Here is an 18969-nt window from a genome sequence, read left to right on the forward strand (position 1 = left end):
TTTTTAGGTGTTCTTTCCAATTTAAGTTGTTCGTAATTGTAATTTCTAGATATTTTGTTGAATTTACAGCCTTTACATTCGATTGATGATCCTTTTAGCCGTTACAAATAGGTGTTCTTTGTATTAAAATGTATGGTTCAGTATTTGTTAGTTAAATTTCAATTTGGTAATAAAAGCAGAAGCAAAATAAGTGTAAATAAAACAGTAATTGCTACAAGCGAGATTAGTACTAGAATATTTACTAATTAATTGTTAATCTGAATTTAAGAAAGTTGTCGCGTAGCCCACAGCAGGCTGGCAAAAGCAATGATACTTTTACATGATATCACCCCATATAGCTATCTCAGTGAATGTAAAAATTTAGCAAACCATTCATACAACGGACAGCATGAGCGACAATAATGTTGATTTTTAGAAGGTGATTAATGATAATTTTTGGACCACTTTAACATTTTGTTAAGAGGGCGGCTGGTTTCAGAAACAGATCATCTTCTGGCACGCTGTACTGGCAGCAGTGCCGGACTTCACTCGTGCAAGAATCAAGTCATTCATGTCAGTACAATTCAGAAGTTCTGCTGGAAAGCCGACAACAGAGTACGATTAAGCGCTTAGTTCGCTAGTGTTCACCATTAGGCAAACCATCAAACTGGAATCAACACACATCTTAACTGGTTGTTTTCTGGCAGTAATGACATAAATGCTGTCACCATGGTCCCAATGTGAATCTGTGCTCTCTTATACTATGTGAGTTTACAATGCTTAAAAGGTGATGGTATTTATTGCTAGGGGAAAACGGGACACCTTTCACTATCACCTTATTTTTACGTAACTATTCGGTCTAGACATAGAAACCACGTTTTCCCAACATGCGATTCGTATCACATGCTGTTGTTTCTGTGAGTGGTTATCACCGTATTTCCCGACGTTTTGGAAACTTATCGCTGACCTAATATTTTCACGTCCCTCATGGTCAAATCAGAAAAACTTCATTTTTGTCACATGTTTAGCCTCTAATTAGGCTCTTGTCATGGTCAAATTTTTGTTTATACTGAGCAAATGCTCCAGTAATATTTTCTTTTTACATTTTACCCTTACAGTGTCACTTTGTTTGATTCTACATTAACTATATTTTACCTAACAAATTTTAAACTCCTTTAAGTTCAGTGCAGCAATATTTTTTATACTTTATTTGGAAGGTAACACTTTGACATTTGTTTGACACGGGTGGTAAAACAGTTTTTTCTAATTGGACGTATATCTTGAAAGGATAGTGCTTTAGAGTTGTATGTCAGTATTTTCGTTTTAAATTCATTGGCTGCGCTATTTACTTTGCCCAGGGCCACTTGAATTTCATTCCCTGCTGTTCCTCGTATAAACTCAACATCCACAAGGAGCAACACGCATTGCTTTCCACGGGAAAGGAAAGTTATGATATTAAAGAGAGTGTGAAATCATTTTCTGTAAGCAACTGTAACATGATACCTAATTCTGCCAGCACAGATATAGCGAGATTACAGTCCCACTAATGGACTTACGGTGCACAACGCTTCTTACAGGGTTACGGCGCATCCGTTTCCCTGACAGTCTGAGTTATATTTATATCAGAGCATTCTTGTGATCAAGTTCCCTCGAACGCCGTTAGCAAAATTCTTTTTTTCCCCTAAAAGTGGTTAAGACACTGGACTTACGAGATGATTGAGATTCAAATCTCTCACCATAAACATTTAGGATTTCCATTTAAGTAAATTACGGAGATAGCTCCTAGAAAAGGACTTTCATCACAACCCGATGAGTTTCTGCCCTGTTTCTAATGAGTTCGTCATAGACGGGACCTCGAACGTCAGTCTACATTTTTGTCGTTCAAAAAGTAAGAAACGTGTGCAATTGGATAAGTGGCAAGTTTCGAAGACAAATTTCCGAGAATCAAGTTTCCTATCACTAATGACTTCTTTCATATCTGGCAATGGTTTGTGCCTGTAGCACCGTCATTTGGAGTTCACACTGAACTGTGTCCCCCTATAACTGGCATGGAAACCCATGTTAAAGACAAGAGGAAGTGTTAATCAGAGTTTACGTTATGTGCAGGATAATATGTAAACATTTTTGCAGTACGGTCGCTGTTCCCTTACTGCCGGTTACAGGGAATGGATTAATTTCTGGGAAGTGCCAAAGTTATTTTTGTCGTGGAAACAAGGAACATTCAGTCATGCGACTCTTACTTGGAAAATCTTACATCAATGGCTGAACCAAGGTGAGACATCCAAAGAATAACTAGTGGATGATAGACTAATTGGTCGACCTCGCATGATTCCCAGTGTAAGCTGCAACTCCTGTCAACACTATACTCGGATTATGGACATTGTCTATGCCCAGAAACGTAAGAACATACATTGAATATGTCCCACTGATCTGACATTGAAATAGCAATGGGACATTACCAGGGCTACGCAAAACGCCACTAAAGAAGTGGACGTTTCACAGAAGTCAGTAACGCGCTAGTTATGCGGGTAGTTATTCAGCTCGGCACTGACTGATAGAGTTGTTGGACGTCGTCCTTAGTGATATTGTGACAAATTCTGTTCAATTGGTTCGTTAGAGCGTCAAAATTCCAAACTGTTCAATTGGGGAGAGATCCGGCGTCCTTACTAGCCAAGATAGCGTTTGGAAAACAGTAGAAACAAAGACAAGTAGAATGAACTCCCGCCGAGTGCGGGCTGGCGTTATTTTGCTGAAACGTGAGCCCAGGTTGGCTTGCATGAAGAGCAACAAAACGAGGCGTAGAATATCATCGACGTGCGGCTGTGATGTAAGGATGCCGCGGGTGACAGCCAAAGGTGGTTCTGCTCCGAAAAAATATATGGCACTCATGACTGTCGAACCACATGGCGGGCGACAGTGAGAAGGGTATCCCACCTCGGTCTGGGGCGTCTCCAGACACGAATGTCCAAAGATAACTTTTTTTCTCTTCTGTTACCTAAACCACCAGATAACCTGACAACAATAAACTTATGCGAAGAAAAGATTTCCACTTACGTCGTCTCTGCCGTCAGACATCTAGAAGAACTGAACTGCTGAAATTCCTTACGAAAAATAAATGCAAGAGGTAAAACGCATGTGCACTGTAAGTCTCAGTAGAATGCAATGGAACTCGTTCGCCACGAAACCAAGCTCAATGCTTGGAACGTATATGTAAAAATGATAGATTAGGGAAAAATGTTCGGAGTTGCGGTATGCAGTCCGAAGACAGGTTTGATACAGCTCTCCATGCTAGTCTATCGTGTGCAGTCCTTTTCATCTCTGAATAACTATTTCAACCCAGTTCACTGTGTTCAAGTCTAAGTGTCTTACAATTTTTAATCTCCACACTTCCTTTCATTACCCAGTTGAAAATACTTTGTTGCCTCAGGATGCATCGTATCAAATTATCCCTTCTTTTAGCCAAGTTATATCATGAATTTCTTTTATCCCCAGTTCGATTCATTACCTCCTCATTTGTTAATCGATCTGCCCACCCAGTTTTCAGCAGTCTTCTGTAGCACCACATTTCAACCGCTTGCATTCTCTTCCTGTCTGAACTGCTTTCCGCCCACGTGTCAGTACCGTACAAGGCTACACTCCGTAAAAATACCTTTAGAAACGTTCCTCCCCCTCTCCCTCCACCTTGCTGTTTACAGGTGGGTTACACGGATTTTGGTGTCTTCAAAATTCTCACAGGTTAGCCTGAGGTGCATGTTTGCCGATTAAGTGAACATAATTATTTGTTTTGCACTCTGTGCTCCTGCGAGCCAATGTTTTGGTGAGTTCCGCTTATTCACGTAGCTACGAATACGTGCATAATATTGGCTTGAAAGTCGGGTCTCCTTCCTCCCCCTCCGCCATATTCCTCCCCACTGCCCCACTCCTTTCCAATATAAGGAAACAAACAATGCAATACAACCTCTGTTATCCTCCATGTTCATGAGTTGTCCGTCCTGCGTTGTCTGATGGTAGACACATGGCCTGCCTCTTGCATCCTTTCACACAGGGCTGAGTGTGACAGTTCTGCGAATAGTGCTCGGGGTGGAATACAAGGGGTTTTTTGGCCTACACCGCGTTCCTCACACTCCTCGGCGTTCAACTTGATGTCACAGCGGCTTCTCGATCAGCTATTAAACATATTAAATGAAAACCTAAGTGCTTGTATATCGGCAATCACCAGTACTAATCCATATTTCATTATGAGGTGGGAATTAATTGCAGTTTAGTTTGACTACCTCTCTTAGGTTTTTAACAAGTTTCAGGCAGTTTGATTAAAACGGTCGCTTAAGACCAATTACACAAATGCAAAGGAAATGCTCACCGCTTGCTGCAGCTTCATCACTACAACAAAGGGTGCTGGTCGAATGCATCCATATGAAAAAAAAAAAAAACTATGTGAACACTACTTGCTACAGCGTGTTGGCGACGGTGAAGGAGGAGATGAAAGCTCTTTTGAGTTTCAAGTGCAAGTCTGTAGAAAGCGAATTCTGCGGGCCTAGCACTCTCATAGGCTGGCTGCGATCTAATCTTTGGTCTCACGATGGCAGATATCTGTACAACCTCGTTCTGGCAATGACGCCTCTCTCGCAGACAGAGCCGATTAGTGACCGACTGTCTGTGAATTAACAAGTGACCTTTGCAGAAGGCAATTCTCTGATGTATGAAAGGTTCTTTCTACAAAAAGGCCGCGTTTCAGCGAGAATTGCTCATGGAGACTAGTATACCTAGACTAACATGTTGTGAGATAGGAAATGTGGCCCTGTCTAACAAGAGAAGATGGGAACACTACCACTACTGTTGTAATTTAGTATGCTTTTACCTAAATAACAGAAACCCTATCATTATGTTGCCACGTATAGCACTCATAGTAAAATTTTGTTTAGTTTCGAAATTAAGTTCACTATGGGAGGATAGTCCTGTTACTAGGAAAATCTAATCAATAGAGTTACCCCTTTTACAGGATTTGACCGTGTGCTGTGCCTAATGGATAAGCAAGTCAGACGATTCACTTCTTTTTCTAAGATCTTACCCAGCGGCTAGATAGGAATGCAGTATGAATAATATTAAATTGGAGTTAGGACAACTCATCTGCAAGTTCATTTAGTGGTTTAAAGTATCTATTAATTGTCGCCAGCCTATCCAAGCAATGAAACAGTGAAGTATTGAAAAAGGAGAAGTATGAATTCTGCCTACTTTCTTGCTACTGTTTAATTTGGTTCTTCAAATAAATATTACCCCACTTGAACAATGTTGGACCACACCCTTACATATTAAATTTTTAAAACAGAAAACGCCCAGTAGGTAACTTCAAGGAAGCTAAAAATGTTTGGCCAGGGAGGACCTTTACAAAAGCACTTTCCACAATCAACAAACTTAAGTACTAAAATACTTAGATACTAAAACATTTTATATGCTGAACATTTCGCTTCAAGAAAGCCTCTTCCTTGCTGGAATTTACTTTCAAAAGCTATTATTCTTTGAACTAACTCTGTTTTCTCATTTGGTAGATTCTAGTAACTTCACTTCACCCTGATTGAATTTTACGTAAGCAAACTTTTACTACAATACTTTGCAATAGTTAAGAAAACTTTCTCATTATTTACACAAAAACAATTTGGTGCCTCTTTATATTAATTTGCCACTTCATAAGTCTGTGAAACAGGACACTCGGATTAATGAAACACCAGGAACGAACCCTATATAGGTGTATGATTAGGATGAAATAACAGGGTGAACCAGTTTCTTTAAAGTTCAAGAACGATTATTAGAACACAGTTCAAATTAGTGGTTCACGCTGTACAAAAGTAAAATACAAAAAAAGTCTCCTCTGATGGTTGTAGAATTGGGTGTGGCGAACAGTTATGAAGGCAACACTACCCACAGTACAGCCTGCAAGTCCCTTGCTGCATGGGCTCAGTTTCTCTTCTTGGCATCGTTCAGTTCTACACACAGTAGCCCAACAACTCGCAGCTATGCCATAAGCCGTTTGCAATCTTCATCCGAGGCATTTCTGTGCAAATTTGCAGGTAAAGCTCCTCCTGCTCCACATGGGTGTTGCCTCAATCACTGTTGCCTACAGACTGTGTGACATATTTTCCGCGCTTGCACTAGGTAGCGCGCCAATTCGCCCTTACCAGTTTTTCCACTCCCCACAACCGATTTCGTTTAAAACAAAAGCACACTGGCTTTTACACAACACATTACTTCTTACACTGTTCCTAAGAGTGACTATTTCTTACGATTGTCAAACAGTTTATACACACAAATACTTTAAATACAAAATATCACCAGAAAATTATTTAACGTAATACATAATTTACACAGTATTTTATATACATTAGTGACATGCAATGCAAAGAACTTCAATCCCCAGTACAGCACACAGCACATGTACAGAAAATATAGCACCAATATGCGAAAATTTTAAAGCAAAATACTTATAAAAATTTAATTGATCCGTAAACAAATAGTGTCATAATGGAACAGTGGATAGTCCGTTAAAAATTGAAAACAGATCAAGCATGAAAACAAGAAGGTGTACTGTATTGAAGTATGGAAAAAAAGCAAGACTGAAATAGTGAACTGGCCAAGCTTAACAAGTATAATATTGAGTAAAGCGTAAGAATCATGGCGTCATAGTTAAGTGGCCATTAATTTTTATCTTTTTTTTTCACAACTTCATGAACTGTCCGTCAGGTCGTTGAAATGTTTGTTCTCTTTCTGCAGTCTAGGCGGTTGTCATATTATACAATGCTTATAGAACATAAGTCATGTGGTAAGAATACATTGCCGTCCAAGTAACTGTGATCAATAGTGACAGCAGGTAAGATAACACATAGACGTCTTACAGAAATGAAAACAAATAAACGAATGTGAACTATGTTACAACAAAGGAATTCAAGAGTCAAAACTTCCAAAACGGAACGTAACTTCAAAAACGTTAAAAACATTTGTTTTAACAGAGCACAGAGAAACGGTGTAGTTGTGAAACTGTTGAGTTCATTTGTGGCAGCTTATGTGACAAACTATTATGTTTTCATCATTTCCTTGGGAGTGATTACATTCACATTAATACGAATACCTAATTCGGGCAAAGAGGTATATCTCACTTAATCACCAGGCGTAAAAATTAAGCCCTATCGTGTGACACACATACTGACAGTCGTGTATGAGTGCAGAAACACAAATAACTGTCTTACAGAAAATAACTGTCTTACAGAGCACATCAGTGCGCAATGTTAATGTGCTGTGTTAGGATCAGTGGACCACAAATTGAAAGGTTTTTTAAACAAACTCAATTTTTTTATTATCTTGTACTCTCCGGTCTTATTTTTCTTGGTAAGCCTTACAGCTGTATATTTGGAAGTTTTCCACTTTGGCTGTTTTCCAAAGGTATTCAATTAATTATACCTTGCACAACTGGACAGATTCGGCCTTATTGGCAATTTTCAGACCCAGTAAGTAAAGATACAATGATTGTAGGACACGTCGACACTTACTACGCTTGAAAATCGCCTGTAATTGTAGGGCATAGCGACACTTAACGCGCTTGAAAATCACCTGTGACGCCGAAATTGAGCGGTCATGCAAGGTATCATAAAACGAATGCTTGTAGAAAACAGCCGAAGTGGAAAACTTCAACATGTCCTCTTGTACTTTCGTTATATAAACACATTAATTTGTTTTTGAGCCACAAAAAACACCTTCCTTATTTAAAAACCACTATTTTATTGAATGGCCCATACTACCCGATAATTTTCTCAACATCTCGAATTGTAAGTCTCAGGAAATCCTTTACAGGTGTGTGTCATTTCGCTGCCTTTTTTTCCACTATTTCCACCAAAAAGATGTTCAGGTAGAGATATTATGCCGTCAACCCATATTTCAAACAACAACAAAAGCTGCATACCGTTGTTGGCTTAAGTATTCCACGCTAGCCGCCGTTATCCTACGTCTGCGTCGCAAAGCTAGTTTGTTATTATTCGTACTTTACACGTTTTGAATCGTCCCATCTTGCGTTGCAAACCTTTGAACTCAAACATACGAAGCTCAGATAGGCGATCATGCACGACGTTAATAGATAATTCTTTCTTATTGACGTAGTGCATGATTCATTTCTCTGTGCTCATGAACCGCTGAAGTGTTTACGTCAGAGGTGCTCATGAGTTGAAACATATGATGAATCACATTTTCCTAGCGCTTATCCCTTCGTATAGTGACCTCGATTTCACGATAGGGCAAATTCACTTCATTTTAACTCGTTGGTCGGGTACCCTCCATGTCACTTCTGTCGTCCGTCAACCTAAGGGAGCCAAGCAGCAGGTATCGTCCGTCTGAAAAACCGTATAAACTTTGGTATGTGTTTCGTCGTATTTTTACTCTTTGTGTATTGCATTTACTAGGAAGGACACACAGGTCCTAGCCTGCGTTCCCGAAACGAGCGTGGAAAGTTACGTAAGGCAGATAAGTGTAGCAGACCAACGGTCGTTATTCCGCCAGGTGGGTTCGATGTGAGTCTGCATAAACTCTCTCACGCAAGCTATGGCGATGTGCGCCAGCCTGTACGAGAATGACCGAAAGAAGGCCGTGAATGAATAGTAGTAAATTTATTTGTCGGTCCAGTCGTTTCAGTATGTAACAATGAACAGTTCGTGTTATGTCAGACTGTCACTGCTTTTTGTGGCACCGGTGGGAGGATACTCTGGTAACGCTATAAAAAGTTTTTATATCGCTACAGTGACGCTGTAGATTTCAAGCTGCGCACATGAGGTCATAACGAGACCATTAGGCAAGATTAGCCGAGCGTGCTCTGTTTAATGTTGGTTTCTCGGTGCGTTTCTTTGGTCACACGCTACGCTGGGTACGCACGCGGTGTGGAGAGTGCGGCCACGCACCTGTGAACGAAACGAGCTGGCGCCACTTTATTAGGGCCAGCCTAACTGGCGCCCTGGGCTCTGCTGGAGAGCCAGTGGGGGACCAAGAGGCCGGAATTAGGGGCTCAACGACGCACGGAAAGAAACAGCGGGCGGCAGTTGTTAGCAGCCCTCGGCTCAGAAGAGAGTGGGGAATGCAGCTGGTTGGATCTCCACGTGCGTGAGTAAAGGCGACAGCTACTGTCCGGTATGTTGGCGTACTATACGATCTAGGGCCTCCAGTGGCAGCTGTAATGTTTGTACAGTGGTACTAAACGTTTAAAAAGTAATCAAAGATGATCAAGGCAAAAACTCGCTTTGGCAGATGAGAACGGTAAAGTACCCTGTTACAGTGGCGCTCGTCTCGGACGTGGCGTCGGAACCCTGACGGTGGAAGAAATTTTCGCCATCAGTATTTGGCCAGCAGGGGAGGCAGAAGCAATGGCGTGCAGTTCCATATCACCACATTTTGCAACACCGTCAACAAACTCTCTCTACGGTAACTGTGCTTTAGGAACATGTAACACTCTTCATGGTGCTCTATCCATCTGGGTCGGGTGTTATCTCAGTGGCACCTATGATGCTCTTCCACTGTAGCAGACACTGCAGAGGCACCAACTTTCACACTCTCCCTTTTTTCATCACCATGCGCCGGCCGCTGTGGTCGAGCGGCTCTAGGCGCTTCAGTCCAGAGCTGCGCTGCTGATACGGTCGCAGGTTCGAATCCTGCATCGGGCATGGATGTGCGTGATGTCCTTAGGCTAGTTAGGTTTAAGTAGTTCTAAGTTCTAGGGGACTGATGACCTCAGATGCTAAAACCCATAGTGCTCAGAGCCATTTGACCATTCATCACCATGCAACGCAAACGTGACACCAAATCCTACACATAATTCAGTGTCCTACACTCAGCAGACATACTTGTGTTCCATCTCACCTAGTGTGAGGGGTAGGGGTTACAACTTTGCTTCTCCCTGATGTTACTGAGATGTTATAAACACTCTGTCAGCTCGCTCTGTCCAGAGTAACGAAGTCCAGACCCAATTCCTAACGTTCCTCACAGCTAGCTCCAGTTGGTTATCGTCAATGTAAACGTGCAGGCTAAAAGGCAGTGAGTATGAATGACATGACAACCAAGACCCAATTGACCGAGTCCATGGAAATACAAATGACCCAGCAAGCATTAAGATAGTAACCAATTGCATATCCAGCTGGTGATACGAGCTACAGGTGTTCCAAAAAGGACTTTACAGCTTTCAAAATTCATATAAATTAATTCATAGTACCTACAGAGGTGATTGTAGCGACAATTTGTGGGGGAATACATCATGCTTTGTCTCGCGCAGTTCGCTAGTGCCTAACCGCACCGTAAGGAGCGCTAGCGGCAGTTTCGTTAAAGATGGCTCTCTTCACTGGACCCGACCGTGCTAGCTGTGTGTTTTGGATTGAAGAATCGAAGTCGGCGACAACAGTCCATCATAATTTCAGTACCAAGTACGCTAAAGATCCTCCTAGAAGGCCTAAAACTTATGAGTAGCATAAATGATTTTTTGCTCGGTATGACATGGGAAATCATCAGGTCGTCCAAGCACATCTGACGACGTCCTTGAGCGAGTGAGCCAACGTTTTGTCAACAGCCTTACGAAATCAACCCGCGTGCATCTCGCGAACTGGAAATCCCACGCACAGCTGATCGGTGTTTGTTAATCAACCTTTTGCATTTGAAACTGTAGAGACTGACGATCGTATAAGTAGAAAAAGACACTGATAAAATTGCTCGGAAGAACTTCTGTACGGATATGCTACATCGATTAAATTAGGATGAACATTTATTGGACAAAATCATCTTTTCTGACGAGGCCAGTTTTCACCTAAGTTGCAAGGTTAGTGTTAAATCTATAGGATTTGTGGCATTGAAAATCTACAGAAAACATTGCAACATGTTCGTGTTAGCCCGAAATTGATCGATTAGGAAGACCAAAAACGATATATTGACTTAATGGAAGATGGTGCACCTCGCTACTACCTGGCTAACGTCTGGGATTTTCTTAGTGTACGCTTTCCAGGTCAATGGATTGGTCTTCATGCGCCAATTGCATGGACACCATGTACCTCAGACTTGACACCATTCGATTTTTTTATGGGTATTCATCAAGGATATCTTGTTTGTACGTCCTGTGCCGGTTTCTCTACCTGAACTTAGAGAAGGAATGTACGCCGCCACTGAGCAAGTTACACTTGCAAAGCTACGGCGAGTTTTGGAGGAAACTGACTTCCGAAGGGATGTGTCCAGGATAGCAAACGGAAGACATATAAATCTTTAGTTTAAGGTAAAAAAAAAACCTTGATGTGTTTCCCTTCAAAATAAAACTAAACCCAGCTATATATCTTCTTTCAATAAATTTATTTGAAATTTTAAAATTGTAAAGTCCTTCTGGAAACACCCTGTTCTTCGGCCTTGTGTGACCTGCTGATGGTGATTTTAAACAACATATGACGGTTATAGATTTTGGCCGCTACTGAAAGTAACTACTGCTCAGCTTTCTGCTGTTGGATGGAAATACTTAGCAATTGCTTGGCTATGTTTCCTGGAATGCCATAAATATCTGACGTGGAAATAAAGGATTGTCATTCATGTAAATAAATAATCAGCCGGACACTGTATCATAGCAAATTCGAACTTGTTGTTCTGCTAAATTTATGCAGTACCGCTCTCCAGTTGTCTACCAAGAAGAGGCTATATTGTTAAGAAATTGAGTCTGTTCATGGAACAGCTGGCCAATTCACGAACACTGTTCGTTTGTCACCGATGCTTCTCCTCACGGTTCTTCTAGTAAGTGTGGTAGTGTTACAAAGGTGCTCATCGTACTTGTACACCAGAGCAAGCGAGGAGCTGGGAGTGTTACAATGCCATTAACAAGTTTACAAACTGTTATTATGATTTTTACACCAAATGTTAGACAAACTCTGATGAATGCAGGGTTAATTTGAGTTCGGATCGTGACAATGTGTAGAGCTTCGTGTTACTCAAGTGGCTCTGCCTGAAATTATATTCATTGAAACTTAGTATAAACGCAGGTGCAACTAAAACAGACAGAAAACCATTCCAGCTAACAAATGTTCCAGAAAAACACATCAAGCATCAATAAACATTTAGTTTACACATTAGTTAACATCTGTAAGAACGCCAAACCACAACAGGCAATGAGCAGCCGTAAATACAAAGTGAAATATAATCTTTAAGGTAATCAGAGGAACTTTATTTGAACTCTCATAAATGGGTAGCGGTTATCTCATTGAAGGGCCCAAGATTAGGCTTCAAATGGTTCAAATGGCTTTGATCACTATGGGACTTAACACCGGAGGTCATCAGTCCCCTATAACTTATAACTACTTAAAACTAACTAACCTAAGGACATCACACACATCCATGGCCGAGGCAGGCCAAGATTAGGAACAAGTAACCAAAGCTGGAATTAGGGACAAAGCAAATCTCAGCCAAAACACAACGTACCAGTGTACGTAGCTTGTTTTTAAGTTGTGATAACTCAGATTGGTTCTATAAATGAATGTATGAATAAAATTTAAATAACAGTGCCCACTTACCTCCAACTAAAACATCAGGTGGTGAACCTGAACTTACGCCGATCATGAGTACCAGATAAATTACACGTAAACGGCACACACACACACCTTCGTAAATTACCAAGGCTCAAAGTCGAAATACATTAACAAGGTAACACACACCGAACAACTGTAGCGTAATGAATTTTAGCATTGTAAGTTAGTCTGGTGACATACCATCTGACTTTCGGAAAAGCATCATCCACACAATTCCGAAGATGGCAAGAGCTGACAAGTGCGAGAATTATCGCACAATCAGCTTAACAGCTCATGCATCGAAGCTGCTTACAAGAATAATATACAGAAGAATGGAAAAGAAAATTGAGAATGCGCTAGGTGAAGATCAGTTTGGCTTTAGGAAAAGTAAACGGACGAGAGAGGCAATTCTGACGTTACGGCTAATAATGGAAGCAAGGCTAAAGAAAAATCAAGACACTTTCATAGGATTTGTCGACCTGGAAAAAGCATTCGACAATATAAAATGGTGCAAGCTGTTCGAGATTCTGAAAAAAGTAGAGGTAAGCTATAGGGAGGGACGGGTCACATACAATATGTTCAACAACCAAGAGGGAATAATAAGAGTGGACGATCAAGAACGAAGTGCTCGTATTAAGAAGGGTGTAAGACAAGGCTGTAGCCTTTCGCCCCTACTCTTCAATCTGTACATCGAGGAAGCAATGATGGAAATAAAAGAAAGGTTCAGGAGTGGAATTAAAATACAAGGTGAAAGGATATCAATGATACGATTCGCTGATGACATTGCTATCCTGAGTGAAAGTGAAGAAGAATTAAATGATCTGCTGAACGGAATGAACAGTTTAATGAGTACACAGTATGGTTTGAAAGTAAATGTACGTCTGGAGTACAGCATTGTATGGTAGTGAAACATGGACTGTGGGAAAACCGGAACAGAAGAGAATCGAAGCATTTGAGATGTGGTGCTATAGACGAATGTTGAAAATTAGGTAGACTGATAAGGCAAGGAATGAGGAGGTTCTATGCAGAATCGGGGAGGAAAGGAATATGTGGAAAACACTGATAAGGAGAAGGGACGGGATGATAGGACATCGGCTAAGACATGAGGGAATGACTTCCATGGTACTAGAGGGAGCTGTAGAGGGCAAAAACTGTAGAGGAAGACAGAGAGTGGAATACGTCAAGGAAATAATTGAGGACGTAGGTTGCATGATAGGACATCGGCTAAGACATGAGGGAATGACTTCCATGGTACTAGAGGGAGCTGTAGAGGGCAAAAACTGTAGAGGAAGACAGAGTGGAATACGTCAAGGAAATAATTGAGGACGTAGGTTGCAAGTGCTACTCTGAGATGAAGATGTTAGCACAGGAAAGGAATTCGTGGCGGGCCGCATCAAACCAGTCAGTAGACTGATGATCAAAAAAAAAAAAAAAAAAGTTAGCCAAGTTGAAACCGGCAAACTCAAACCTAAAACAATATACACACATAGTTTAAACAAGCCTATGGCACAGCGGATAGCTCTGAATAACTGTTTGCAAAGTCCCACGAAATAAGTCCATCACGCATGGGATAACTGTGGCCCACTAATCCCAATCTGCCAACGAATTCTGTAGACGCAAACAGCAGACAAGATTCACAGACTGTATTCCACCAAGCCCAAGCGAGGTGCTTCTCTGGCATGTAAGTTGGTGGAATGCAGAATCACAAACCCGCTGAAACTCATTCATTTTCATAGCACCCACGTGCCACGTGACTGACAGCACTTCTCCTCTGATCGCCATCCTGCAGCTACCGGTGCGGGCTCCTGCACATTGCCTTTAAGTCGGCTTTCAAGTTCATACCGAAGAGCGTCATAGGTCAGTCATCCACCTGAAACGTGCAAATTATGATAAGGAACGTTCCAAGGAACGTCAGGAAACATAGTTATACATACAACACACTTGCCTTTCTCATTCACAATTTGCAAATGGAACAGGAAAAGGGGACAATTATGGTGATATGAGAAGTACATTCCATTAGATACTGCAGTGCTGCTTGTGGGGTATGCTTTTAGATGGACATGAATAAGAAAATAACTGAAACACCTTTAATGAGGAGAAGGCACAGCAATCATGTTGTAAGATGTCAAAATTTTGCCGCCAGAAATTTACTACTCTGTATATTACACTCCTGGAAATTGAAATAAGAACACCGTGAATTCATTGTCCCAGGAAGGGGAAACTTTATTGACACATTCCTGGGGTCAGATACATCACATGATCACACTGACAGAACCACAGGCACATAGACACAGGCAACAGAGCATGCACAATGTCGGCACTAGTACAGTGTATATCCACCTTTCGCAGCAATGCAGGCTGCTATTCTCCCATGGAGACGATCGTAGAGATGCTGGATGTAGTCCTGTGGAACGGCTTGCCATGCCATTTCCACCTGGCGCCTCAGTTGGACCAGCGTTCGTGCTGGACGTGCAGACCGCGTGAGACGACGCTTCATCCAGTCCCAAACATGCTCAATGGGGGACAGATCCGGAGATCTTACTGGCCAGGGTAGTTGACTTACACCTTCTAGAGCACGTCGGGTGGCACGGGATACATGCGGACGTGCATTGTCCTGTTGGAACAGCAAGTTCCCTTGGCGGTCTAGGAATGGTAGAACGATGGGTTCGATGACGGTTTGGATGTACCGTGCACTATTCAGTGTCCCCTCGACGATCACCAGTGGTGTACGGCCAGTGTAGGAGATCGCTCCCCACACCATGATGCCGGGTGTTGGCCCTGTGTGCCTAGGTCGTATGCAGTCCTGATTGTGGCGCTCACCTGCACGGCGCCAAACACGCATACGACCATCATTGGCACCAAGGCAGAAGCGACTCTCATCGCTGAAGACGACACGTCTCCATTCGTCCCTCCATTCACGCCTGTCGCGACACCACTGGAGGCGGGCTGCACGATGTTGGGGCGTGAGCGGAAGACGGCCTAACGGTGTGCGGGACCGTAGCCCAGCTTCATGGAGACGGTTGCGAATGGTCCTCGCCGATACCCCAGGAGCAACAGTGTCCCTAATTTGCTGGGAAGTGGCGGTGCGGTCCCCTACGGCACTGCGTAGGATCCTACGGTCTTGGCGTGCATCCGTGCGTCGCTGCGGTCCGGTCCCAGGTCGACGGGCACGTGCACCTTCCGCCGACCACTGGCGACAACATCGATGTACTGTGGAGACCTCACGCCCCACGTGTTGAGCAATTCGGCGGTACGTCCACCCGGCCTCCCGCATGCCCACTATACGCCCTCGCTCAAAGTCCGTCAACTGCACATACGGTTCACGTCCACGCTGTCGCGGCATGCTACCAGTGTTAAAGACTGCGATGGAGCTCCGTATGCCACGACAAACTGGCTGACACTGACGGCGGCGGTGCACAAATGCTGCGCAGCTAGCGCCATTCGACGGCGAACACCGCGGTTCCTGGTGTGTCCGCTGTGCCGTGCGTGTGATCAATGCTTGTACAGCCCTCTCGCAGTGTCCGGAGCAAGTATGGTGGGTCTGACACACCGGTGTCAATGTGTTCTTTTTTCCATTTCCAGGAGTGTATTTTCGATTTATACAGTGAAGAGCCGAAGAAACTGGTACACCCGCCTAATATGGTGTAGGGACTCCACGAGCTCGCAGAAATGCCGCAACACAACGTGTCATGGACTCGACTAATTTCTGAAGCAGTGATGGAGGGAAACGACATCAAGAATCCTGCAGGACAGGATGCTTACGTACGTACCACCTGTCAGAGTCGTACCTAGACGTATCAAGGATTCAATATCACTCCAACTGCACACGCCCCACCACATTACAGAGCCTCCATCAGCTTGAACAGTCCCCTGCTGACATGCAGGGTCCACGGATTAATGGTCTGTCTCCATACCCGTACACGTCCATCCGCTCGATACCATTTCAAAGGAGACTCCTCCAACCAGGCAACATAGTCCCAGTCATCACCAGTGCAATGTCGGTATTGACGGGTCCAGCCGAGGCGTAAAGCTTTGTGTCGTGCCGTCATCAAGGTTACACGAATGGCCCTTCAGCTCCGAGAGCCCATATCGATGAGGTTTCTTTGAATGGTTCGCACTCTGACACTTGTTGATGGCCCAGCACTGAAATCTGCAGCAATCTGCGGAAGGGTTGCACTCCTGTCAGTTGCCGTTGGTCCCGTTCTTGCTGGATCTCTTTCTGGCAGCAGAGATGTCGGAGATTTGATGTTTTACCGGATTACTGATGTTCACGTTACACTCGTGAAATGGTCGTAGGGGAAAATCCCCATTTCATCGCTACATTGGAGATGCTATGTCCCATTGCTCGTGCGTCGCCTATAACTGCACGTTCAAACTTGATAACTTGCTATTGTAGCAGCAGTAACCCATCTAACAACTGCGCCAGACACTTGTCGTGTATAGGCGTTGCTGAGGAGAGCGCCGTATTCTGCCAGTTTACATATCTCTGTATTTGAATACGCAACCTATACCAGTTTCCTTACCGCTTCAGTGTACTTATATTACACAATATTTTGCAAATACAATCGGAGGTTTAATCATTTTATCACTGGCTAGCCCCGACTACTACCAGTTTCTGGGGTACTACATGTCCGGGAGTCAATTAGGTCTGATCACAAACAGAAACGGCGATGTGGGCCACACGCTCTGTAGTGTAACGACGTATAGTTTTGTATAAATGATTTTCTTTTGACATATGACCATGTGCAGACTTCGTCACCTACGTCAGTTACAACACACTTCAAAATTATTTAAATTCCTTTTTAATTGTCTCTAAATAGTTCTTGAACGAAACTGTAAAACATAATCATTTTCAGTCGTATGCGCAGAATTACGTCACTCAGTCCTATTGGTTTGCGCAAACTTATTCTCAATTTAGATGTCGTTTTCTTTCTTCTCAGAAGTTATATTAATGCAAGTTATCTGATTTAACAAATATTAGAACCATATTGAACAAACTTTAAAGACTCAAACTCGCGATGAATATTGTCAAAAATTAATAATCATGTCAAATAAATCAGTCATCCTTCTTCCTTAATATAATTCTTCATAAATAAACTCTCGGAACACGTTTTTAAACTTCTGTAGTATACACTACTTTATTATCTTCATACATATAGACGTGAACCTGAGCCTTGACAAGATAGGACTGAACATTTACAACATGATTATACTTTCTATGACGTCATTGTTGTAGTAACATTACAAATTCTTATTTTTTCAGTTTTTAGAAGCACGACGCAACAACTCGGTTTCAGGATCTTCTGTTGCTCTTTGGCTGTCGACCCACGACGTATAGTGGCCAGCAATTTTCTCTCTGGTCCCGGCAGTGAAGATGCTGTCTCCGTTCGTTGCGCCGCCCTCTCTGTACATGAAACATAAAAAATAAATACAAAACTTTAGATAATTCACAACAATTACAAAGATTACAAAAATACACGAACAAAACACTAAATTAAACTTATATTCACCTGGAAACTGGGCTGACAATGGTGGATGGGTGACGCTTCAATTTCGCGTCCCATTACAATTCCTCTGAAGCAACTATTGGCTAAAGAGAGGTTGGTTCAAATGGCTCTGAGCACTATGGGACTTAACTTCTGAGGTCATCAATCCCCTAGAACTTAGAACTACTGAAACCTAACTAACCTAAGGACATCACACACATCCATGCCCGAGGCAGGATTCTAACCTGCGACCGTAGCGGTCGAGCGGTTCCAGACTGTAGCGCCAAGAGCCGCTTGGCCACTCCGGTCGGCGCTAAACAGTGGCTTGGAAGAGACTTGTCATGTTCTGCAAGAGCGGAAATTCACTGCCATGAGAGAGATCAGAGCGAGGACACAATGACTTACAACGCTGGAGGCTCCAGAACGCCATAATATAGACAGTCCAGCTTGGAGAGTGCACTCAGGTGGAATGGAAGAACTTTAGAATAGCGTGCGTGGAGGAACAGCATTGTGGATTGGGGGGTGCGAGGGGTCACAAAATAAATGGACATCCTTTTAGTGTGAAGGAATGCATGGGATCACAAACGATGATGACAAACTGATTTCCGAGAATATTCGGAAGGGGGAGTGCCGGTGCATGCTTTCCACTGTAAAGTAGAGACTTGTGTTTGATTGTTGGACAGCGAAGGATGTTGCAGGGGAAATGTAAACTTCCTGAAAATCTTCTGAAAGAACTGTAAGCTTCGGTTGATTTTGTGGCTGATTCATGACCCATGTAGTTGGTGGTCGTGTTTTTCTAGTGGCCGTTGGTCTTCATTACTCGAGTGCAAACAAAGACGCTGTGTGTCCAGAAGGGAGTGGGGTATGGCATGCAGAGGTACTTCCCTGCGAGGATCAATCGAAAAGACTTTGCTGGCGACAGCCACAGTGGAGAATATGGCAGCTAGATTTTGAGA

Source organism: Schistocerca nitens, chromosome 1 (assembly GCF_023898315.1).
Source record: "Schistocerca nitens isolate TAMUIC-IGC-003100 chromosome 1, iqSchNite1.1, whole genome shotgun sequence".
In the NCBI taxonomy this organism is placed as follows: domain Eukaryota; kingdom Metazoa; phylum Arthropoda; class Insecta; order Orthoptera; family Acrididae; genus Schistocerca; species Schistocerca nitens.